The sequence below is a fragment of the Lycorma delicatula genome, chromosome 9, assembly GCF_047948215.1.
Source record: "Lycorma delicatula isolate Av1 chromosome 9, ASM4794821v1, whole genome shotgun sequence".
Lineage (NCBI taxonomy): Eukaryota > Metazoa > Arthropoda > Insecta > Hemiptera > Fulgoridae > Lycorma > Lycorma delicatula.
In genome coordinates, this window is record NC_134463.1 from 120,951,930 (window position 1) to 120,978,125 (window position 26,196).

At 32.9% G+C, this 26,196-nt stretch overlaps 1 long non-coding RNA gene across 1 annotated transcript in view; it reads left to right on the plus strand.

Moving 5' to 3' along the window:
• The window catches only part of LOC142330597 (uncharacterized), a 93,416-nt gene that overhangs the window by 66,612 nt on the left and 608 nt on the right, over nt 1-26,196 (plus strand). The gene's annotated exons all lie outside the window — the stretch shown is intronic.

The following is a 26,196-nucleotide window of genomic DNA, read 5'->3' on the forward strand; positions in this document are numbered from 1 at the left end:
TATTAGACTTACTTTTCCTTTATATGCTGAACGATTTAAAAAAAAAAAAAATTGTTTTATTTAAATATAATAAAATTAAATAAACCCGATGGTTTGATCTAGTGGTAAACTCGTCGTCGTAAATCAGCTGATTTCGTCAGTTAAAGTTCTCAGGTTCAAATCCTTATAAAGGTACTTGCTTTTATTTCGATTTGAATACTAGATAGTGGATACCAGTGTTCTTTGGTGGATTTATTTTTTTTTAGATCCGGAACCATCGTTCAGAGGATGAGATGAATGATTTATAGCGTATGTGAAAATGCCATGCCTGACCGGGATTCGAACCCCGGACTTCCGGATGAAATACCGAAACCCTACCACTCGCGCCACGGAGGCCGGCGTTCTTTGGTGGTTGGGTTTCAATTAACCACAAGTCTCAGGAATGGTCAAGACTACACATTTACCGCTACAGTTTCATTACAAGTCGCTAATCTGTGTGTGTACGGGTGATGGAGTTATTTTTTCTTTATTGAAAACCAGAGCAGTTGTTTTGAAGTTGTAGGAATACAAAACAAAAAACATAGCAATCATGCACGTTACTCGTTTTCTTATATTACTTCTATTTATAAAAATAACTAATTCTAACTGTGCCTTGTTTTTTTTTTTTTTTTTTTTTTTTTTTTTGTTGCAACTTGTATAATTTGGCATAGCCTTATATGGATCGCTTCACCTGTCTTTTAATTAAGTAAGAAACAAATTTAAGGTAACTTGTTTATACCGGCTCCATTGTTTGTCCATAGAGAAGCCATTTTAGATGTGTGAGTAGATTGTCGTTAAAAAACACTTAATTTTTATTTAAAATTCTTTATACTTCCTTGTACGAAATAAAGGAAGTATTGTGATCGCAAAAATTTCGGTTTTCAGATTTCAACGGAAATATACATTTTCACCATCCCTGAATCCATTTTGACTAGTTTTGGCATGACGTCTCCAAGTACGTACGTATGTATCTCGCATAACTCAAAAACAATTATCCGTAGGATGTTGAAATTTTGGATTTAGAACTGCTATAACATCTAGTTGTGCACCTTACCTTTTAATTGTAATCGACTCAACCAAAAGTGTCAAGTTTCCAAAGAAAGCTCAAAATCCCCAAAAAATTGGATTTTGGACTTTTTCTTAACTGCAGCAATAAGCCCTCATTGAGAGCTTTTCAACGTTGTATAATAAGCGGTACTTATTTTCATTGGTTCTATAGTTATAGCCGAATAAAATTTGAATTAATTAAATATTTGGATCTTACAAGAGAAGGCACATCGGTTCGAATCACACTTCATCTCAGTTTTTAAAAAATTAAATATATTGATTTATTAATAATTATTAACCCGTGATTGTAAAAAAAATTCACAATAACTAACAATTCAATAATAACAATAAAAAAATTTAAAAAATGTAAATAATTAGTAGTTAAAAGCGAAATATAATTTTATGTACTTTTAAAAATGTGTTTAAGTAGTTTAACCGGCATTATTATATATTTGTATACGTGATAGATTTGGTGAAACTTCTGATTATTTAATATTAATTGAAAATTATAATTTATAATGGTATTATTTTTGGATTTTGTAGTTTAATTTGTCTTTAATTTTATTTAATTATTCTGGAATTTCTGTCTAATTTTATCTACATTAAGGTTAACTACAAAGTAACTGAAAATTAGACCATCACAAGAACAAAATATACACTGAAGCATACATGCCCGATCTTTAATAAATTCACAAAAAATTCTTATCTTTTAGTTCATTACTCCTCTGATATTGTCAGACAATATTCTCCCTAAGTCGGAATTGATCATCATTTCGTATATTTGTTTTTTGTTGCCGATCATTTAATCCCTTTTCGGTTTGATATAATTCTTCTGATCTTAATTGGTATACACGTTCTCTAGTTTCAGCAATTGTGTAATTGTCGACTTTATTAAAGAACTGGAGGATCGTATCTCACTTTCAAATGAAATAAGTTTAAATGAAGTGCAGCAAAAAAATGTGTATGTGTAATTTAATAGGCGTAGAACGATGTCATGTAGTGTCCACAACAGATTTTTTATTTTGGAGGAATATTAATGACAAATTTCTGATCGGATAAATAATGAAGAGTACTAATAATAAAGAGTATTTATAATTTATTAGTAATTACCGTTTGCCGATCGGTAATTCTATGAAGTTTAAAGTTTTTAATATTAATAAAATGATAATTAATAAAATTGTTACGAATTCAGCGTTATATATTGTACGCTGAATTTCTTTTTAAATGTTTAATATGTCCAAAACATTATTTAAACATTGGAATTTCGGAACAAAAATAAATAACTTTAATAAAAAAACAGAATCATTTTCTTCGAACATTTCTTTAAGTATCCTTGAATCAATATAAGTCAAAGGTATCCTTTCATGTCAATAGTATCTTTTATAGACGACCTAAGATGATTCACAAATCACTCTTGAAAATGATACAGCCTCATGAAAATATGTATTCCATGCCAGGGTTAGTATGAAAAAGGAGGAATGAAATAATTTCTCGTTGCCTTCTTAACGCAGCCGTATAACTGAAACAGTCTAGTTGTTTTTCCTTCAAATATAAAAGAGATACCTCAGACTACGGTCAGGCTTTCTTTAAGAAAAATTCTCTCACCCTCAGAATCGTGCGGCTTGAGAAATCAACTGAACTACACGATGTTCAAAAAGTGACGTAACCTTATGGGAAAATGAGCAAATTACAATAGTTTTTGAAAGCGTCCTCCGTTCTGCAATTCACATAATTGAATACGACGTTGGATGCTCTTAAAGACGTGTTGTAGAGTTTGTCGAGAAATTGCAGCGACACATCGTTCAATTTCGCTCTGCAATTCAGGAACGGTGTGAGGATGAGTTTTGTAAGCGGTATCCTTAAGGTATCACCGCAATAAAAAGTCAGGAGCGATAAATCAGGAGATCGAGAGGACCACAATCCCTTCGAAATCACTTGTCCGTGAAAAACTAATCCAAGAAAGTCATAGTGTTGTTGGCTGTACGAGCCGTAACATTACCCTGCTGAAATCACGTGTACTGTAGCCGATCTGCCGGTTTACAAATCATTGTACCATCTGTGTGTAGTGCTCACTGTTCACTGTACCGTGAAATAATGTCATGAAGACATTATTCGCCTTTGGTCATCGTACGAGTATACCAAACACCCGCTTTTTGTCCGTGCAGAAGAGACTCGTGCGGTTGGATTTTCCGTACTCAAACGCGTGAATTCTGTGCATTCACTATCCATCAAGATGAGACCGTGGCTCGTCAAACTGAAACCGATCATCGAGTTCTGCCCTGTCTGGCGTTACAGATGACATGAACTGTTGTCCGAAAGCTACACGTTTTCCATTGTCTGCAGGTAAACGACTCGTGAACAACACGAATTTTGTACGGATGTATCTTTAAATTAACGCCTGCGGGAACTACTGACGGAGAAACAAGACTTGCTAGATAGGCGTCGCACAGACTTCTCGGGAGTAATAGAATATGCAGCTTGCACGTCGATCTACTTTTCTAGTGTTAGCACTTTCGGTTGACCACTTTTAGTTGCATCTCCACATTCCCTGTCTATTGGAACTTGTACAGCCGCTTGACTGATGATTGGTACACCCACACCTTAATTTTCTGTGAAGGCATTCTGGGTCTGGGTATAACTGACACATCTAATATATCGATAGACAATAAATATTCTCTGCCGCATTGTGTAACTCAATTTTCCTCAATTAAACCTTCAAGAAAAGAAAGAAACATTATTCTATAAGGTTATGTCACTTTTTGAACACTGTTTTTAAAAACCGTTCGTCCAGTACAGTCTACCGTGGGTTGTTGATCCGGCTTTTTTGTGAACGGGGGCATAAGCTAAGTCCTCACATCAGTTTTGTTCTTTTCTTTAATATTTTGATTAACTGCTCATATAGTAAGCTAATTGATTGTCGTAAATATTATAATTTACTCTTCTTTCTATACATTTCAATCCTATTGTTTTTAAAGTATATTAAAAATTATATTGTTTTCTACAGTCAAATTATTAATATTAATTAATTTTTATTTGGAATTGTAAGAAAATATACAGTGTTTATGGAGATGAAAGTGTATTGATCTTCTGGGATAGTTAAGATTAACGGTAGCAAGTTTTTATTTTATTTTCTTTGATAATTATTATTTCTTTTGAAGATAAAAATTAGTTTTTCTTACCGTAAATTTGTAAAATATAAAATAATGTTAAAACGGTGGAATGAAAAATAGTTTAGTCGGCTTTAACAATAGTTCGTCTGTTTGGTTGTATTACTTTCTTTATGTTTTGTACAAATTTAATAATAATATTTTTTACTAAATTCACAATGGTCAATGAAAAATCAACGGAGACAAGAAAATGACATCCGCCATTTATAATAAATTCTTATAGTTACTACTGCTACATTTTTTATTTCTTTTATTCTTTCTTTTTAAGCTGAATAGTTTCTTTATTTCTACTCTTATTTTCTTTTTACTCTTTTGTTATAAAAAGACAAAATGTTACAGAGTTAAGATATTTATAAAATGAATGGTAGAGGAAGTAAAATTGTGTTGTCCCATTGTACATTCGATCACAGCTAACTTCATCTTCACTTATCATTCAGGTTGTCTGATTTTCTTGGCTGTAAATTTTAGTATTATATATATATATATATATATATATATATATATATATATATAATATACATACGCATATATGTTGTATTATTAGTTTGCTGCTTTCTCCACTATTTTTTTATTTTATATTTCTATCATTCCGTAAAAATAATAAATAACATTTTATACCACACTGTTAGAAATAATAATTTTATTTTTTAATAAATGAACAGAAAAAAGGGGTATTTTCTCATTTCTTCTTTGAAAAATCATATTTTTCGGTATAGTTTTCATATAATTCATAGGCATCTTTTAATAAATTGTTTTTTGTATTTTTTTACACTAAACGGCAATAATAATAATAATAATAATAATAGGGGTTGCAGTGACTGGCTGACTCGTTTTTAGTAGCCAAATTTATTAGACATAAATAAATAATAACAATGTATGTATATATATATATATATATATATATATATATATATATATATACACGAGGTGTTTGAGAAAAGTAATGAGACTGACTTTTTACTTACCAAAGTTTATTTTTTTCAAACAACAATATTTTCCCCTTCAAAGTAATCCCCTTGGGCAGCTATACACCGGCGGAGTTGTTCCCACTCCTGGAAGCAGCGCTGGAAGGCTTCAAGTGGTAGGACTTTTATCTGGTCGGTCAGTCTTTTGAATATTCTTCAGAGTTCCAAAATGACGTCTTTTTAAGACACGTTTCAATTTCGGGAAAAGGAAAAAGTTATAAGGACTCAAATCAGGTAATTAGGGAGGGTTCAGGAACCGTAAGAATGCGTTTTGAGATAAAAAATTCTTTGATGGAAATGGCCGTGTTACATAAAGCATTGTCCTGATGAAGCATCCATTTATCTTCAATCTCTGGTCTCACGCGAATCACTCTTTTCCTGAGCCTTTCTAGGATATCTTTGTAAAACACTTGGTTGACAGTTTGTTCTGGGGGAACAAATTCTTTATGTACGATACCCCTACTGTAAAAAAAGCAAACCAGCGTGATTTTGCTCGTTGATTTGATATAAAAAACAGGGTATTTTACCCCAATTTATTCGTTTTCATCCCAAATTTCTCGAAGATTAATGCATATACGGTTCCGGGACCTATTTTATTCGATTTTTTCAGGTCAAAAACCATAAGAAATCACTAATTCTGTGCTTTGAAAGGCTTGATACAATTTTTTTTTTGTGTTTGCCTCCTTTTATAGTCCTTCAGTGAATCTATCGTCCTTTTCCCATATCCACCCATCCCCTTTATTCTAAATCTAACGATCCAGAAAATTTTCATTCTAAAGACATAGCCTGTGAGAACATATTTAGTTTCTACATCCTGGACATTCCATTTTCCAGTCGTTTCAGTCATAAAGACATTCCAGTCCTAAAATTTTCAGTTTACCTTATTTTACCGAGATTGCTAAAATCGGATCGAAATCTTTCACTAGCCGTAACTCGCAAACAAAGCAATTTAGGACGTATGTTTTTATATGAATTTTTTCCATTATGTTTACGAGTAGAGTACGTTATGAAAGTTCCGTGAGGACTTCGTGATACATTCTATATATAAACATATCCTCTAGATTATTTTTCTCTTACATTATTATAGTTTGTTTATTTTACAGTGTTTTCTTCACGAGTAGATCATCTTTTCTTATATTCAGCCTTTCTTTTTTTTCCTAATCGTTGATCCGTTTTTTCTTCTTTGAGATCTTCGGATAGCAGGTCAGCGCAATCGTCGGTAGGTGTAAGATCGTGTGCAGGTACCTTGGATCGAGTTACATTCTCGATGTAATTTGTCGACTCCCTCGTGAATATTTCTGCACGGCAATTAAAACCTGCCTTATAATTTCTCCTTAAAAATAAATACATTGTCTTGTATTTTACAGTTGTGCTTTATACGAGTAGTTAAAAAAAATCAAGGTATTGTTTTTTTTTCTAAGTTATTTATTATATCGTTTTATATTTAAATTTAATAAAATGTTTTTCAATACTTGATAATGTTATGTTTATAACCACCGTATCGTAATTCATATTGAGTAATTACGTCATTAAAAAGCGGCAGGTGTTCAGTGAATATAACCCGGTTGAATGCTAGTGTAATACACGTTAATCTAATACGTTTATTAAACTAGTAAATCGGTGATCTAGCTGAATAAAAGAGATATAAAGACGAGATACACATAGTCGGCGGTCGGTAGGGATGCGGGTTTTTTTTTTATCTTACTTTTAGCCCGGAGGAAGAAAGTCGCTGAATTCCAAGGCGCGCGCACTTTCTCCTCTAACTAACCGACTACGAGAGGTAATACTGTACTTATATTATAAGATGCCAGTTGTTATTTTGTCGTTTATATATATTATATTGTTGCTCTCGGTATTGTTGAATGGACCTAACACGACTCACGATGTAGCTTACTATGTATAGATAGAATATCTCTCTTCTTACTCTTCTCGCTAATACTGACGTCCTTTTTAACAAACACACTCGTACATCTAAAAATGAAAAAAGAGAAAAGAAATCACAAAAGAGTTGAAAATGTTTAGTAATAGTTTTTACTTTTTTTTTACAGTTTATGTTTTTGCGTAAGTTAATATTCTTTTTTTTAATAGATCGACTGAAATAATTTGAAATATATTTTTGGTGGTTAACCATTTCATTATAATTTTATAAACTTTCTAAAATAATGATGTTTCGGACGGTATAAAGTTAAATACACCGTATATTTTATATAAGAGATAAATACATTTATCTCTTTATTAGCCAGCTATCTCTTTGCTTATACCTTCCACCTGTTTAATTTAAAACATGTGATGCCTTCGTATTTTCATTTTATATTTATTTCGAGTCGTCTGGTTCCTTTAAGGTAATAATTAATGCCATTAATTTTTCTCCAGATGTGTATTAAGTTCTCATACGTATAAATTAATTATTATCTTACCTTTCAAGTTTAGAATTTCTAAGGGAAAGGCTAAATTAAATTTTTCGACAAATCAATTTTTAGAGAGAACTACATTCAGTACAACGATAAATGATATCTACTTTTAGATCCGCGATTATCAAAAGAACAAATCGATTAAAATTTGAGACGTGGATTGTTTTAAAATGTATTCGTTTATAAATAATTATTCTTACATGATATCGAACCGTACTCCGAGATATTTCACAAAGGGCGTTGTTTCTAGTCCTCTTTCTTTTTCCTATTTAGCCTCCGGTAATTACCGTTCAGATATTACTTCAGAGGATGAATGAGAATGATATGTATGAATGTAAATGAAGTTTAGTCTTATACAGTCTCAGGTCGACCGTTCCTGAGATGTGTGGGTAATTGAAACCAAACCGCTAAAGAACATCGGTATCTACGATCTAGTATTGAATCCGTATAAAAATAACTGGCTTTACTAGGACTTCAACGCTGGAACTCTCGACTTCCAAATCAGCTGATTTGGGAAGACGCGTTCACCAGCAGACCAACCCGGTGGCTTAGTTGTTTCTAGTCTAACCCCATCGACCGTAACTAGAATCCTTCTAATCTTACGTCGGTTTGCTACAACTACGAGATGCATTTTTTGTGGATCGAGTCGTAGCCCCCGTACTCGCTCGTAATACTACGAGCGAGTTGAAGTATTGCAATCTGGGGTCCGTGTTTGAAACTCTACGATACGTACTTTCAAATGGTGCAGATGTCATTCACCAACAATGCGTGGTCGCACAGGTGTATGGTTTTAATATCGGTTGATTCTTTTTGATACATGGTATATTATAACTTACAAAATATATATTATATTGTAATATATAACATATTATATTATGTAACTATAATACTTATATTACTACATTATATGAGTATTATACACTGTATATTATGGCTTTTAATGCGATTTTTTTTTTTTAAATCGGTTTTATCAAATATAAAAGTTAATTTTATTATAACTATTGATTTACCCCTCCTCTATGAATCATGAGACCTTGCCGTTGGTGAGGGGGCTTGAGTGCTCAGGGATACAGAGTAGCTGGACCGAAGGTGCAACCATATCGGAGAGGTATCTGTTTGAGAGCCAGACTAAGGAATGATTCCTTAAAGAGGGCAGCAGCTCTTTCAGTAGTTGTTAGGGGCGTGAGTCAGGACGACTTAAACGGCCGTATCAACATCACTCAGTCCTCTGAGTACTGCGCAGCTGAAAGCAATGGAAAACTACAGCTGCTTTTTTCCAAGAAAATGTGGTTCTCTGCATTTTCACATAGCAATAATGGAGCCGCCTTCCTTGGTAAAATATTCCGGAGGTAAAATAGTCCCCCGTTCGGATCTCCGGGTGGGGACTACTAAGGAAGGGGTCACCAGAAAATTAAAAAAAAACATTCTACGAGTCGGAGCGTGGAATGTTAGAAGCTTGAAAAAGGTTGGTAGGCTAGAAAATTTAAAAAGGGAACAAATTGTTGGGGATGTAGGATGTAGAGGGTATACTGAAATGAAACGACTAGCACTAGATAGGGAATCTTGGAGAGCTGCATCAAACCAGTCAAATGACTGAAGACAAAAAAAAAAAAATTGATTTACCAAAAAAATTACTGCATCCTTCAGTTAAGTAAAAGGTAAGATCGAAAGGATAATAATACTAATTCCTAAATATCACAAAAAAAGGATTCATTTAATCCTCTTACAAGTTCACGGAAAGTTTAGCTATATATATATATATATATATATATATATATATATATATCATAGACAGATTTATTTTTAATACATTATTGTTTTTGAAAGAAATCTTCAACTTTATAATCTAAACATATTCTTCTGCGTGGCGTTAGATTTCTTATGCCACTGCTTTCTCCATTCATTTCAATTCCAAGCCTTTTTCTTCATCCCCTTGTAGTTTCCACTCTTCATTTCACGTATTACCTTTATCTTTCTTCTTCCTCATTTCCTTTCTCCTTCTACTGACACTTTCGATAGAAGCTGAGAATCCAAACTTTCTTAATAAATTTACGTCTAATTAATTTATAAATAAAAACAACGAATCTATATGCAAATGTTATGGATTTATATTCAAAATAATCCTGACAACGAAATGGACGCTATATTATGAAATTTTAATGTAAAAAAATCGGTTTAATAATGAAATAAAATTCCACAGCACATGTTCAATCCTTTTAAAATTGCAAAACAGGTAAGGTTTCACGATAAGTTATATGTTATATTTTAACATTTTTTTAATATTTTAACGGGGTAATCGTAAAAATACGTTTTTATAAAGTTAATAATTTTTGTATGAAATTTAATGGCAGAGATTAATGTATGAATATACAGGGTCATTCACGGGAACCGGATGCTTTTGAAGTGGGTTGTACTCGGGCGTTCGTGGTGGGAGGGGCACGTGGCTGGTGTCTGACGTTTCCTTTGTTCATAGCATTTACATTTTAGTCGTTGAGATGGAGCCCTGGATGCTAGACCAACGCCTGTACGCGTATGACAGTTTTGTGCGAAATGACGAATCCGTAACTTCTGTTCAGCGAGATTTCCACCGTCAGTTTAATATCCATCGTAATGCAAGCGTCCCTTCTCGTAACACAATATTGCAACGGGTAAACAACCTTCGAACAAGCAGTTCAATATTGAAGAAAAAACCACCGGGTCCCCGACGAACCGCTAACTCCCGACTCCGGAGAACATCCAACGAGTAAGGGAAGCCATTGTCAGAAGCCCACGCTGCTCTATTCAGAGGCATTCAGCAGCGCTTCAAACGAGCACAAGTACGGTAAGACGAATTCTGCATACAGACCTGCATTTCCATCCTTTCAAGATAGCCGTCGTGCAGCAGTTAAACGAGCAAGATTTCACGCAGCGATTACAATTTTGTCGACAAATGCTTACCGTTTTTGAAGAAAATGAAAATTTGTTATTGTTAATGAGTGACGAAGCCCGTTTTCATCCGAATGGCTTCGTCAACAAACAGAATTGCCGGTATCGGGCAGAAAGAAACCCACATCAACTTCACGAAAGACCACTTCATAGCCCAAAGGTGAACTGTCTGGTGTGCAATAGGTCGGTGTTATTGGACCGTATTTTTTTGAAGAAAATGACGGTGCCGTAACTGTAACAGCCGATCGTTATATTGCGATGTTGAATACGTTTTTCATCCCCGAGTTACGAAACCGGGGAATCGATTTTCAAAATGCGTTATTCCAGCAGGATGGAGCTACAGCGCACACAGCGAGGGCAACGATGGCTGTTCTCCGTAACTTGTTTCCGGGACGGATCGTTTCCTGATTCGGCGACATCCCTTGATCCCCTCGGTCCCCCGACTTAAGTAGTTGTGATTTTTTCTGTGGGGGTTTCTGAAATCGCGTGTGTACGGCAATAAACCGCGTACATTACAGGACCTAAAGATCGCAATTCGTCATCACGTCACTCAGATTGATGTAGACTTGCTGCAAAGAATTGAGGCCGGTTACCGTGAAAGGCTACAACAATGTATTGCCCAAAATGGACATCACTTGCCGGACATAATTTTTCGTTCACGAGTAAGTAACAAATGCTTTGATTTAACAAGTGTTTCAGTACCAATAAAACTTTTAAAGTAAATATTCAATTTTTTATGACTATTTTAAAAACATCCGGTTCCCGTGAATGACCCTGTATAAAGGCATTCACTAGTTTTTAAAAATAGTGTACTATGGTGAAACGTAATTTAACTTTTGGCCCCTTATTAACAATAACCTAACGTGCGTAAAAAGAAGAAAATACGGGCCAAACAGGATTCTAATCTTCCCTAAGCAAAGCCGATAACAAATAAACCATTGTCAATACACATTCATCCTCTCATATCACAGATTACACGAAGGTTTACCGCCCCCGCAGATTATTTCTGTAAGTAACCAATCAGGGTACGGTATTTTCCTAACCAATCACCAGTACGAATAGAATTGATCAATCAAAAAGTCACTACTACACCCAATCACAACTGTAAAAGGTACTCGCTGATTATTAGGTAGTAAATTCCAACAAGTCATAATCCCTGGTTTTAAGCGATCATAAGATGCGAATAAAATTTACCGACTGGAATACAACAAATTTTGACCAATAAAATACATACCGCTTCTGATTGCTGAACACTTTATCACATCCGATCACAAAACGTTGTATTTTATCAGACACAAAGAATGAAAATTATACAGACAACAGTAAATTTTGACCAGACATTATCATCACTATTATTTTATCCGATATGGATAAAATATTGGCTAATCAATCCAAATCCATTTATGATTCAGTATTTATATATTTAAATACAACTCCCTTTATACATATACTGTAAGATTTTAATTTAATATATTAAACGATCTATTTATATAAATCTAATACTTTCCGATAGAAGCAAACAAAAAAAAAATCTTTTTAGGCGATAAATTAACGTATTAACGGTTTAAATTTAATGTTTAAAATTGTAGAAGGTGAGGTTCCGATAGATGTGCTTAGAATCTACTTCTAACCACATGTCCTAAACAGTTTTCTTTTTCTGTACGAGTTAAAGAACATTTTGATTTCATCTATTTTTTTAATAATAAAGAAAGAAATGTAGATGTCAACGAACTAATGGCTCGTATTTTTTAAAATTTTTCTCTTCGTATCGTTCAAATCAGTAATCTTACTGCTGATTTAACTTTAAAATAACTTTCATTTTTTATTATTGAGACCATTATAATTTTTTTTTTAATAATTTCTTCACGATCTTCAACAAGAATTACTACTTCCATGTTATTAAAAATTTATGTCCAAATAAAATATTACTCAGTTATTTCAGACCGATCTTTATTTCTCGCAACAGCTTAGTTTTCTTAACAGTAAAACGTTTTCTTTTTATTATTTTATATTATTAAGGATTTTAATGGTTGTTTTTACGGTATGCCTAAATTATTTCATAATTTAATGTTGGTAAAACTGTTTTATTTTACTATCACTAAATTACGGACAGATATAATTATCAAAAAAAAATATTATAATTACCGTAATAATAATTAAATTTATTTCCTTGTGAAAATATATTTCTTATTTAATTAGTGGTGATTTCAAAAAAAAAAAAAAATTATTTTTATGTATATTTTCGTAATTAAAGTTTATTGAAATAATTTATACAAATTATGCAATATATTTTACGGTATATTTCATTTCCGTACCAATTAAAGATAGCTCTTTATCGTGTTTTTTTTCGTCGTTTTTGTCGTCCGTCGTGAGAATGAACTAACATTTTTCTTCTTTTATAATTTAAGTTGTAGTCATCATCTTTTGTCTCGTAAATGTGAATTACTATCATAACTGTCAAAATTAAAAAGTATTTCTTTTAATGAAAATAATTACTGCGATATTTTATTAATAAGTTATAACTTATTTTTTTCTTAAATATTCAACATTATAAATATTTTTTCAGTAATTATTTTTAAAAAAAGATGCAAAATATTTTTAATAAACGTCATAACATAAAATTTATTTACAGCAATTTTTATATTTAAAAAATTGAAATTCAATAGTAATAATATAGTAACAAAAAGGAATGTTTCTGAAAAGATGTATTTCGTATTTTAACATTACAGATACACCGAATAGCTAACAGAATTGGTCTGAGATTGCGCACATATTACTTAATGTCCTCTTACCCCTCCGGGCGCACAATCCTCAATCGTTACTCGTTACAGTTTAATATTAAAAATAAGGTATAAAATTTAGGATAATTCATTATTACTGCGTACACATGTTAGTTATTAGTCGTATAATACGATAATGTGTAACCATTTTTATTAAGAACGGAATTAGTTCGGTTAATTCATAACCAAAAATTGTACCTTAAAACGAGTACCTTAATTTAATACGGAAAATTATATCCTAAATTTGGATTTTTCAAATTACTTATTGTATATTTAACAACAGCGGTTGTTATTATACCATACGTCTATACCATTAGATAAAGAGGAAGCGGTTTTTGTTTGTTCGGGATAAACAAAAAAACTACTCGATCAATCGCAAACAAATTTTTACCCATGTTTCTTGGCATAACTAAGAAGGTTTTTAGATAATTTCATCTCCAAAAAAAAAATATATATATATATGCATGTATAAATGTATGTAATAGTGATTTGCGGTTGAAGCAGTAAGTTTAATGAATTCAGTTAATAAACCGTCAATTATGAGTCTTTATCACTATGTGAGCTGAGTTTGAACTGAATGATTCGAATCAATAATACAGTATTACCATAATAATAAAAAAATTAAATTTACTTAAATAATTTTAAGTAAATTTAAAAAAAAATTCTGTTTAACAATAATGGACTTCCCGTGGCCACTGCGTGTGAGGCGAGAGTGATGAGGTATGCAAACACCTCTTGAGAGGCTAGACCGATCGTCACCATCAATTGGTAACAAACGAGGTCCCTCAGAGGCGCTGTTTTGGGAGGTGCAATGGGGTATTCCTGTAATATTTCTGCAAATAATCGTCCGATTTTCAAAATTCAAACGTAGTATTTGTTAGCAGGTTGAAGAGTAACTTTTGCTTGTATCAGGTATACATATCAGAAATATATATATATATATATATATATATATATGCAAAGACCAACTTGAACTGGAATTTGGGGAATACCAAGGGGGATTTAGGCCATGGAGAGGTTGCCCGGAGCAAATAATATCCCTAAAACTTATGATGGACTTATATAAAAGACGGAAAAAACAACTAATAATCACCTTCGTCGACTTTAAAAGGGCCTATGATTGTATACACCGACCATCCATGCTGAATATTCTGAGAAACCTGGGCCTTCACCCTAAACTCGTAAACATGATAAAATTAACTTTAACCGATACCCAGTCCAGAGTGAAATTCAGAGGTGAACTCTCTCAACCCTTCTACATAAAAACTGGATTGAGGCAAGGAGACGGCCTCTCACCACTCCTTTTTAACTGCGCCCTCGAATTTGTCATGAGAAAATGGTATGAAATAAATCCCAAAAATATAAAAACGGGTACTAAGAAAAACTCCATCACACTAAATCGCCTAGGATTTGCAGATGACCTCGCTCTTTTAGCAAATAATATTCAAGAAGCCAAAACACAAATCATGAGCCTTCAAAACCTAGCACAAAAGATAGGGCTTCATATCTCTTTCGAAAAAACTGAACTAATGGCCATAGATCCTCTGGTAATAGAGCACATTACGGTAAACAATCAGAAAATTAAAATAGTAAAACAATTTAAATATCTAGGGGAAATAATAACTTATAATTTAAATGAAAAAGTGACATGGCAAAACAGGACAAATAAAATGATTAAATCCCAAAAATTAACTCGGCCAACATATAACAAAAAATGCCTTTCTGCTAAAACAAAACTTAAACATTATAAAACTGTAGTACAGCCAGAAGTCACCTACGGAAGCGAGACTCTTTTCAAAATCACTCAGAAAAACCGAATTGAAAAAATTCTGAAAATAGAGAGGAGAATTGTCAGAACGCGTATCAATAAAAAACACCAAAAAGAAGGCCGATGGTGGATTGTGCCAAATGAGGTGGTGTATCGAGAAATAGAGCCTGTTACTGATACTATGCGGAAAAAAAGAATCTCTTTCTTCGGTCATCTCATAAGGACACCGCAAACAAGACTGTCAAGAAATATCATTGAAAAGCTCTGGTTCCAAAAGCTAGAAGTAGGATGGATCAAAGAAATTAGAGAAGATATGAAAGAATTGGGAATTTCCCTGACCGACCTACAGAATAAAACTGGAAAAATTACAAAGCTAAAAGATAAAAGCATTAGATTTAAACAAAAGACAGACAAACGACAAAATACAACGAAGAGGGTGTTTACGGATGAAGAAAAGAAAGCAAGATCTGAACGGATGAAGAAATACTGGGCAGCTCGAAAGAGTAAAATAACACGCTTTTCTCAGAAAAGATCCAACTAAAATTGACTTAAGTGGTCCCATGTTGGCCGTAAAAGCATAATAATAATAATAATAATAATAATAATAATATATATATATATATATATATATATAAAATTTATTTGTTTGTTTGTTATTGCATAATGCGAGAACCAACCTACTGATTACTTTCAAATTTGCAGGATTCATTCGTGTTATCCCAGGGAAGGCTTTAGGCCATCGACTAAGTCCTAGCTACTTTGAAGTTTAAGATATTATAAGTATTCATTATTTATTCGCCCTCAAGGAGGGTGAAGTTGTGAATTAAACATATTCATTAAGGAAAAAAGAGATTAATCCTTTTACTTCATTATTATATTTCTATCAACAGGCAACATAAATAATTTGTGAATTTTTCGTCGTCAAAGGTGTTTGTGCTTTAGTTACTATTATTCTATCTTTTGTAATTTAATTTCTTTTTCAGGTTTCTATAAAGCCTGAATACTATAATTATTATTTATCGGTATTATTCTCATAATCATGAGGATAACGTAAAGTGCGGGGTCCAGAGGGTGGAGCCCTCTAGTAGATGGGAATGGCGACCGAAGCAAGCTTGTCCAAGGTACCGACTCCAAGGTTGTCCAAGGTACTGGACCTCCTGGTAAATTGGGAATGGCGAGCGAAGTGAGCTCTGCGGCCATGGGGTAGGCTCCTTGGCCCTAGGAGGCCCTGAGTCGGCTCCGGGATTCGATCGAGCCGATTTGAGTCCCGAAGATTCAGATTCTGGTTAGACGGGCCGGCTAGTTATTTATATGTTAATACGTGTGTACACCGTAAAAGGTATTCTACGATTTATAACAGTATTCAAAATGTTTTTCAAATTACCTAATGATGAATTAATTATAAGTATTCCACGCGTACATTAATGTAGATCATTTGAAATAGTGTAGATGTAAAGGGTACAAACAATTCATTTTTTATAACCAGTTTAATAAATTTAACGTAGTTTTATTTCGATATATTCGTCACTCGTTCATCAACATAAAAAATACCGTATAGATAAATAAAGATTTTAACCTTTGAAAAAAAAAATGAAAAAAATGAACTTTTATTTAAAAGTCGCTACAAAGCTATACCTTTTTACTCTGTCTACCAAACCAGTATTCGTTAACCGATATGTACATCTAAACTATTTCTTTTACAACTTAATAGTCAAATTATTCAGACGACATATGCATTTAATTGCAGAATTTTTTTTTTAAAGTTATGCTTAAAGAAAAATATCTTGAAGCCCAAGTTTTGAAGATTTAAGTGGTCAGATGTCTTTTGAGATTAAGATATTACTAACAATATTTTTCTATTACAAGGGTATTGTTTTTTTAACGTATTACACATCATCATCCAACACTTTCATTCATTTACCTTTACCGGTAACAAAAATATTTGATTAAATCACGATATAGACTTCACTGTGTATAATTTTATTTAAAAAAACCTGTTTCTAGGCTACAGAAGATTACAACACTGCTTTTACATTTACATTTCTTGAAAAGTGCCATTATTTTTACCGTTCCATATGCGAATATTTTGATTGTTCCCATGGACATCCCGTTAAAGCCAACAGGTCTCTTAAGGGGGGTGGGGGGGGATGGTGTGGCGACCGGAAAGTCACCAGGCGGGTGTCTTCCCCTGAGGGTTTGTGTTGTTCCCATGGACATAACAGTAAAATAGCTCGTTAAAATAGACGTTAGTAGTCCCCATTTTCATTAAAAAAATATCGAAACCAACAATTATACTTTAATCGTTTTTTCTGGGTCTGCTTCTTTTAATTCATGAACATCGCCGATTCGTTAAAAATAGTTTTAGTTTTTTAAAAGTTTGAAATCAGTAACTGTTGACGTAAGATTTGAGATAAAAACAGGGAAGAAAAGATTTTCCGGGCGAGCGAGATTTCCTTAGTCCTCAACCTTCCTTATCCCTCAGTATTTCCTTATCCCTCAGTATCCTTATCCCTTATCAGTATCACTGATAAGTATCCCTTATCAGTGTCCTTTCCTTATCCCTCAGTATTAACCGTGCACGGTTAATACTGAGGGATCTTGGCATTTTTATTTATTTTTACTTCTAATGCCATAAAACTTTTGTATTAAACATGTAAGGCGCTGTAGGCTGGAAAAAGTTTATTTGAAACTCAGTTTCACCCGTTCTAAAGACTTATATACAAAATAACTTTATAATGAACACACGTCATCCTTGGAAAACTTAGACAAAGAAACTTATATTGAAATGTCACTGGTGACGGCAAGGTTATTTCAAGTGCCAGTCCAGGTAACCTTGGATAGCGTTGCCCATCTAGGTAATACAGTTATTAACCCACGCGTAAGTTGTACGCTCTAATTCTAAGGGTTGGTTTTTTTTTAAATACAAATATTATTTGTTTTTTCTATTGCAAATCGAACAATAATTTTTTTTGAGATATCAGCCTGATTAACATAATATTTTTCCTATTTAATACACGAATATTTAAATCGGAACAATATCTGAATCTGTATACAGTTTTTTTGTACAGTTACGGGTATCGGGCTTAATTGGAAAAATGAGAGTAAAGTGTTTCTTCATTGAGACAAATTTACTGTTGTTGCATTTCCTTGCCAAACTGATGCAGGACTAACACCGCGTATATAATATTTAACACTTCCTTCATTTTGTTTACCGTAGGAAGTGGTTGTATGATCGACATCATTACTCATAGAAAAACCAATTTCTATATTTTATAATAACATTATGTTAATTGATGATGCACTCGTATATTATGTATTATTTAACCGTTGTTTTTCTTAATTTATTTTCATCTTAAATGTTCAGCATTTTAAAAAAACTTTATGGTTTAAGTATAGAGATAGAAGAACGATTGCTAATATTTACAGGAACAAAACTGCTACTGTAGTAAATAATTAGAAATATAACATAGAAGTGATAATAAAAAAGGAAGTCCGACAAGGATGTTCCTTATCCCCGTTACTTTTTAATCTTTACATAGAACTAGCAGTTAATGATGTTAAAGAACAATGTAGATTCGGAGTAACAGTACAAGGTGAAAAGATAAAGATGCTACGATTTGCTGATGATATAGTAATTCTAGCCGTGAGTAAAAGGATTTAGAAGAAACAATGAACGGCATAGATGAAGTCCTACGCAAGAACTATCGCATGAAAATAAACAAGAACAAAACGAAAGTAACGATATGTAGTAGAAATAACAAAGATGGACCACTGAATATACAAAATAGGAAGAGAAAAATGATGGCGGTAGAAGAATTTTGTTATTTGGAAAGTAGAATTACTAAAGATGGACAAAGCAGGAGCGATATAAAATGCCGAATAGCACAAGCAAAACGAGCCTTCAGAAAGAAATATAATTTGTTTACATCAAAAGTTAATTTAAACGTCAGGAAAAGATTTTTGAAAGTGTATGTTTGGAGTGTCGCTTTATATGGAAGTGAAACTTGGACGATCAGAGCACCTGAGAAGTAAACATTAGAGGCGTTTGAAATGTATAGGAGAATGGGTGGATAAAGTGACAAATGAAGAGGTGTTGCGGCAAATTGATGAAGAAAGAAGGATTTGGAAAAATATAGTTAAAAGAAGAGACAGACTTATAGGTCCCATATTAAGGCATCCTGAAATAGTCGCTTTAATATTGGAGGGACAGGTAGAAGGGAAAAATTGTGCAGGAAGGCAACGTTTGGAATATGTAAAACAAATTGTTAGGGATAAAGGATGTAGGGGCTATACAGAAAATGAAACGACTGACACTAGATAGAGAATATTGGAGAGCTGTATCAAACCAGTCAAATGATTAAAGACAAAAAAGACCGTTCTTTAATCGCTTTAAGTATCTGAATTAGAAGATTTTTTCGATGATGCAAAAAAGATTTACATCATTTTTGATGTAAATCTTACACTTATATTTATCAAAGCTGACAGCTTCCAAGTTTATTGTTCGGATTGGGTAATAATTCTCCATCAAACAATATAGAAATACTTTTAAAATGTTTTGATCAGCTGTAAAATAGAAAAGGTATAACCATCTTTATCGCTCCTTGAAAATAAAAATAAAAGTATCCAGAATTAAACTGGATTCAAGTGTTAGCAGAAGTGATTGAGAGGAGGTCCTTGCTAATTGTTATACGAAGAAGAAGAGCGAAATTGATGGACATGTAATTCGACATTCTTGACGAATATATTTGAGTGCAAGATTTTGGGTAAAATACTAGAGGTAGATCGAGAGCAACCGTCATCAATAATGTTAAAGAAGAGATGGGCCTTGGTTCATATAATGATTTGAAGAGAGAAGCGGAGATGAGAGTGACGTGGCTAAAATTATAAGGCGTAGCCTTTAGTGAATGATGATGATGACTTTTGAATATAAGTCATCAGTGCCATTTAATTTTGGGTGGAAGATACATTCATCATAGTCCGTATTTCAAAATTTACTCAGTACAATAATTTTTTTTTACTTCTTTACTTCCGTGCTTTGATGATTTATTACAGTAGTCTCTCGAAGACGAGCAACTCTTAGCTAGCTTTTTTTTAACATTAAACTTTTCTTTTTTTTTTGGTTGCCTGTAAACTACCTTATATATATATATATAAATGAAAGTTTGTTTGTTTGTCCCGTTTGCGTTCCTATACCATTCATCCGATTGCGATGAAACTTTGGTGAGTTGTACGGCCGCCGGTATCTGAATTACTTTCGACCTGTTACGTGGCACGGGGATCAAGATATTTCGAGAAGTATTTATGGTCCGATATGGCTCATATTCAGAATATATATTAGTTACGTGAAAAGAAATATTTTTTGCGAAAAATGGAAGAAAGGAAAAAGGTAAATAGGGAAGAGGGAAAGGTTAATATTTGTGATGTTCCGTAATGTTCAGTTTTTTAATGTTGTACGAAACTTTCATTTGTTTCATTTAATCTCTCTCTCTCTCTCTCTCTCTCTCTCTCTCTCTACATATATATATATATATATATATATATATATATATATATACTCAAATCTAGCATAGCAATGCATTGCCGGGTCAGCTAGTTATAAATAATAATTGAAAAAAATTGGTGGTGTTTTATATAATAATTTTAAAATTCATCTTATCGTATGCAAGTCACACTAACCATATATACGTGAAGTTCTATATGATATCTACCATATACGGGTCATAAACGCGACGTGTGACTGACTTAGGTTGCTCTACGTGGACGACGGTGTGCACACGTCCCGGCGTTTTTGCGTGGTTTATGTGTAGGTAGTTGATTGTTATGATTTTGTGTGTATACGTGTGTATTTTTTTTTCGTTTTTGATTTCATCTTCTTTTGATGGACGACCTCCAGTGAGTAATTGTCTGAACATGAAAAGAGTTCCGAAACGCGTTAAATGTAAGTACTTACCTACAAAAAGTTCGCTTAGACGGATATAATTTATTACAGTTTATTTAATGACTGGTTTGATGCAATTCACTGTTTTATGTATGAGGTAAATTGTAATAATAGTCATCCATTTGAATTAAATTGTTTAACAAGTCTGTTAATTTGTCTTTTCGTTAGAATTTCAAAATATATTTATATATTTTCAATTTAGTTAAGGAACTATTATATACATTGGATTTTGCGGATTTTTAGAAATTGTATCTTTGTTTAGTGTTCGTTAATTTTGTTATTGAAGTTCTTTCAATATTTATAATATTTTATTAAGGTAATGTATTTATATAAAATATTTATTTCGTATACAAAAGACGAGATTTATACATGCGTCACTATTATCTACGGTCGTATTTAGGAAGTAAATTGCCCTTGGTTATTGAGATAATAATTCATTAATATTTTTTTCGCTTTGATGAGTTTTAGGATTTAATAAATATTTATTTAGTATTTGATTTTTTTTTAGTTAAATGAAGTTTATATATTTTATGCGAAAATAAGATAATGATCAAACGAACATGAAATGGTTCCTAAATTGTCGTTATAAAATAACCTACATTTTGTTATAAAATATGGGTTATTTCCTTTTAATGTTATTATGTCATATTTGCATATATAGACATTCGTTGATATTACGTCTATTTATCCGTTAGTATCATCTATTTGACCGAGACGATAGTAATTTTATTATTATTAAAGCGTATCCTTTAGATCATTCCTTCTTATTTTAGATGTACCTATCTAATCTAAATAACTGTTTAAGGATACGATTTTATATTCAAAATTATTTTCAAATAGCATAAACTAAAATAATTAGAGTTTTCTAGGTTAAGTAAATATTTTATCTTATTCCCAAAAATACAACCGTACTGTAGATCTACTTTTATGCCGATCAGTTTGAAGTTTTATGTATTCGCTTCATAATCACGAAAAAAAAATTGCTGTCTTTACGAGATCAGTTTTCATGTCTTCTTTCATTACAAATTTGTCTTCGAGGAATGAAATTATAACCGAGGAAAAGTACTTTTTAACGTAACAAAATTTACTTCCTTAATAAAATGGGAAAAATTATAAAAATTTGCTTTATTAGTTCCCTAATAATTAACTGTTTTTCGTTATTGTTTATTTACAGATTCGTGTTTCACTTGGACATAACGTTTTATCGTGTTAAAAAAAACTCATTTTTTAATGAAATTTAGACAAATTTTAGTAATAGAAAAAAGAATAGGTTAATATTAGAAAGATTGAGGAATAAGATCAACTACTCTTTTTATACCGTTTTTCTTTTATTATACCGTGCGTTTCAAAATGAATAACGGGGTTTTAAATTTATATAATATTTATTAAGTTTTACTTACATTGATAAATTATACATGAACCGAATGATTAACTCAAACAGTTTTGCCGTTAAGTGTATAATGTGAGCATCGTTTGTTACACGGCACGCATACAACCGATAGAGGAATTCATCCCGTACTTTAATCAACAAGTCTGGAGTAATTAATGCGTCAGCTGCTTCAATCCTGTGTTTCAAGTCGAGCAGGTCGGCCTAACGTTGACACATACACTTGATCCGTTATAAAACCCCCTAAAGAAAAAAAATCGCACGGGTTAGATCGGGTGAACATGGAGGCCACGGCAAATAAGCCCTGTCATCTCGTCTCTGGCGACCGGTCCAGGGGTTGGGAAGAATTTCATTCGACCGAATTTCATCACGTACAGCGTTATGCCAGCGAGGAGGTGTACAATCTTGATGCCAAATAAAGTTACGTGGTTCGTGTTGCAATAGAGGAACGATTTTCTAGAACACAGAAAACTCTTATACGTTCAACATTGTATTTGGACACACACGGTCGTCCTTCGTTTTTCAAATGCAGCCAGTAGTTTAAAATTGTTTATATCATCTACGAATGTTATTGTCAGTCGGGGGATCACAACGGAACTTCAAAAGGAACTCACGTTGAACGGTAATTACAGATTAACACTTTACAAACTGCAAAGCACAGAACGCTTTCTGTTGGGGGGGTCGCCATCTTTATTACTAGCGTTTTTAAGCGGAAGGTATATGAGCTTGCATATAGAAAAAAACTGATTGAATTGCTATTTCATTTCACGTATAATTAATCAATGTACTTGAAACTTGAGAAATATTACATAGCTTTAAAACTCCGATATTCATTTTGAAACACTCTGTATTATATGAAGTTATAATATATGATTTAATTAATATTTAATATGTCATTGGCAAAGACGTATATATATAGTACTCATGTATATAAAACTATTAATGAAAAAATATTTAATATTGATTTTAAGAAATTCCATTTTTCATATATTTGACTATAGAAGTATTTTAACCCGGTTTTAATTTTTAATTCTTTTTAGTTATAATAAAAATTACAAATTTAAAATGTTTTTAAAATGAAATTTATTCGAAGACATTATATTTTTCTTTTTCTGTGTTTTAAAAAGAATGAGCTGGAACGTGTTATAAATATTAGAAAAATATACAATTCTCTATAGAATATTTAAAACACATACAAAACATACAGACACATACAAAACTGAACATAGATTCACTTGAGAATACCATTTTTATGTTGTTGAGCATGATGAAAATCATAAATAATGATTGAGTCCCTCCAAAAAAAAAAAGCGAAAGAAAATAGGTATTATTAACTAATGGTGACTGGTTTATATCCGAGAATATTTATTTGAAAGAAAATCTTAAAATTTTATTAGAAAATAACTTTTTTTTTTACATTTTGTAAATAAAATTTCATATTTTAATAAATTTATTTTAAACATTTTATTTTAATATAAAACACTTATAGTATTTTCCTGTCTATTGGTTTTTTTATATCTGATTGCCAGATAAGGAGCGTTTAACCAGTCTTGAATGTAGGCTATCCTGAGTTTTGTGTGAAATCACTTCAAAACAGCCACACCTGTTTTCTTAAATAAACTGTATTAAGTTTTTTGTTTTATAATCTTGCATCTGGCAACAATTTGGTTAAAAATATATACCAAATATATGTATCGAGAGTTGATTTAGTTATCGTGTAATACAACTGGAAGAGGATATCAGGCGAATATACTTAACAAAAGAATTCTGTTCTTATTGAATAAATGCAGAATGAGTTAATTTTATTTTATTTTAATTATTTAGTTATTATTAAAAGTTATCTAGATGAGAATGTGATAAAAAAACGTACGTAATTAAAATCCTGGATATGATTTTTCATGAAAAATTGAATTATTCGTGGCATATTAAATATATAGCGCGAACATTCAGCCGTTTAACACGGCTAAATGTATAAGGAGAAATATCATCATCAAAGTTCTCATATAATCCTATGACTGGGGTACGAACAGACGCGTTATCCGCAACAACTACAGAAGCAAAATATTGTCGAAGTTAGATTATTAATTAATTTTTTACGATTCTGCGAAAGAAAAAATGAAAGATTCATTAAACTGCATACACAACACCTTCATTCGACTATCCGTAGTATTTATAAGCCCAATACTCAGCTTAATAGCGGAATTCCATCAACTCCCGTCGTCATACCGGAGGAAATGCTAGATTATTAAAAATTCAGTCAGAAGGTAATATTTTCCTAAATATTCAAGAAGAGCAGCTGCCGGCCTCCGTGGCGCGAGTAGTAGCGTTTCATCCGGAGGTTCCGGGTTCGAATCCCGATCAGGCATGACATTTTCACACACTGCAAAACTGTCATTCCATCTCATTCCCTTAAGCAATGCATAACGGTAGTCCCGCGGCTACAACAAAAAAAAAAAAAACAAGCGGCTACAACTGCGCACGCATATCTGTCTGATAAGAAGAAATCAGTGTACCAACCTTTAGGCGAAAGATTAAATGTTTATCTGCAGGAATTGAATTTATCTTTTCCGAGGTTTCTACGAACAGAAAATAAATGTTTTTTACTATGAATAAGTACATTTTTAAAGATTGATTATTCGTCGAATACTAAATAAAATTTAAGTAAAAATTCGGTCACAATCCGATTCAACGAGATAGCTCAAACGTACAAAGACTACACAGACAGTTCTGTTTCACCTGTAGGGTGTGGCTGCTCTATTATATTCCGTGATAGCGAACTGTTATCCTAAACTCAATGTCTATTCTTCTATATTTTTTTTGTGAAGGTTACGCAATATATTATACTTTAATGATTATTTGGGTAATGATAAATTTCTTATTATAAAATATTTTAAAAGTTGGTCTACAGCTTGAACTTAGAGCCAATCAATCGAAATATTTACCGCACACTTTCAAATATAAACAAGAAGGTGGTATTTGTTTGGATTCCAAGCCATTTGGCCGTTCACAGAAGTGAACAGGCTGATAAAGCGGCTAAATAGATCCTCGTTAAATGGACTCTCAGTGGATTTAGTAGGTCAGAATGACTTCATAAAGGAACCCCGCAATAAACTAGATACCCAGAAGAACTGGGCACCTATATGGAGATTGTGAAGTGGCCGGGAGGCCGAGATATTTGGGATGCGGTATCGGGCCGGGCCAGTACCGGAACGGAACGGTGATCACAATGCACAGGTTCTAAATTTCGTCCAGTTACCCATCTTTTGCCTGCGGAAGAGGCTGCAAAACCTCGCGAAGAAAACATGGCAGTTGGAATGGAACACCATGACTAAGGGAAGTTCCTTGTACAGGTTTATACGGAATCTGGGGGGACGGTATGCCTCGAGTTCGTTTTTAAGGGCAACGGGTGACCAGGTCCTCACCAAACATATTAATTTGAACCAATATCTGTTTCGGTTCCGCTTGGCAGCTGATGAGCTGTATGTCTGCGGGGAGGTCCAGTCGAGACTGCCCTGCTCCTGGGGATGAATGAGGATGATATGTATAAGTGTAAATGAAGTGTAGTCTTGTACAGTCACAGTTCGACCATTCCTGAGATGTGCGTGGTTAATTGAAATCCAACCACCAAAGATCACCGGTATACACGATCTAGTATTCAAATCCGTGTAAAAATAACGGACTTTACTAGGTCTTGAACGCCGGAACTCTCCATTTCCAAATCAGCTGCCTTGGGAAGACGCGTTTACCGGTAGACCGACCCGGTGGATCAATATTTGAATCCTATTTTTTT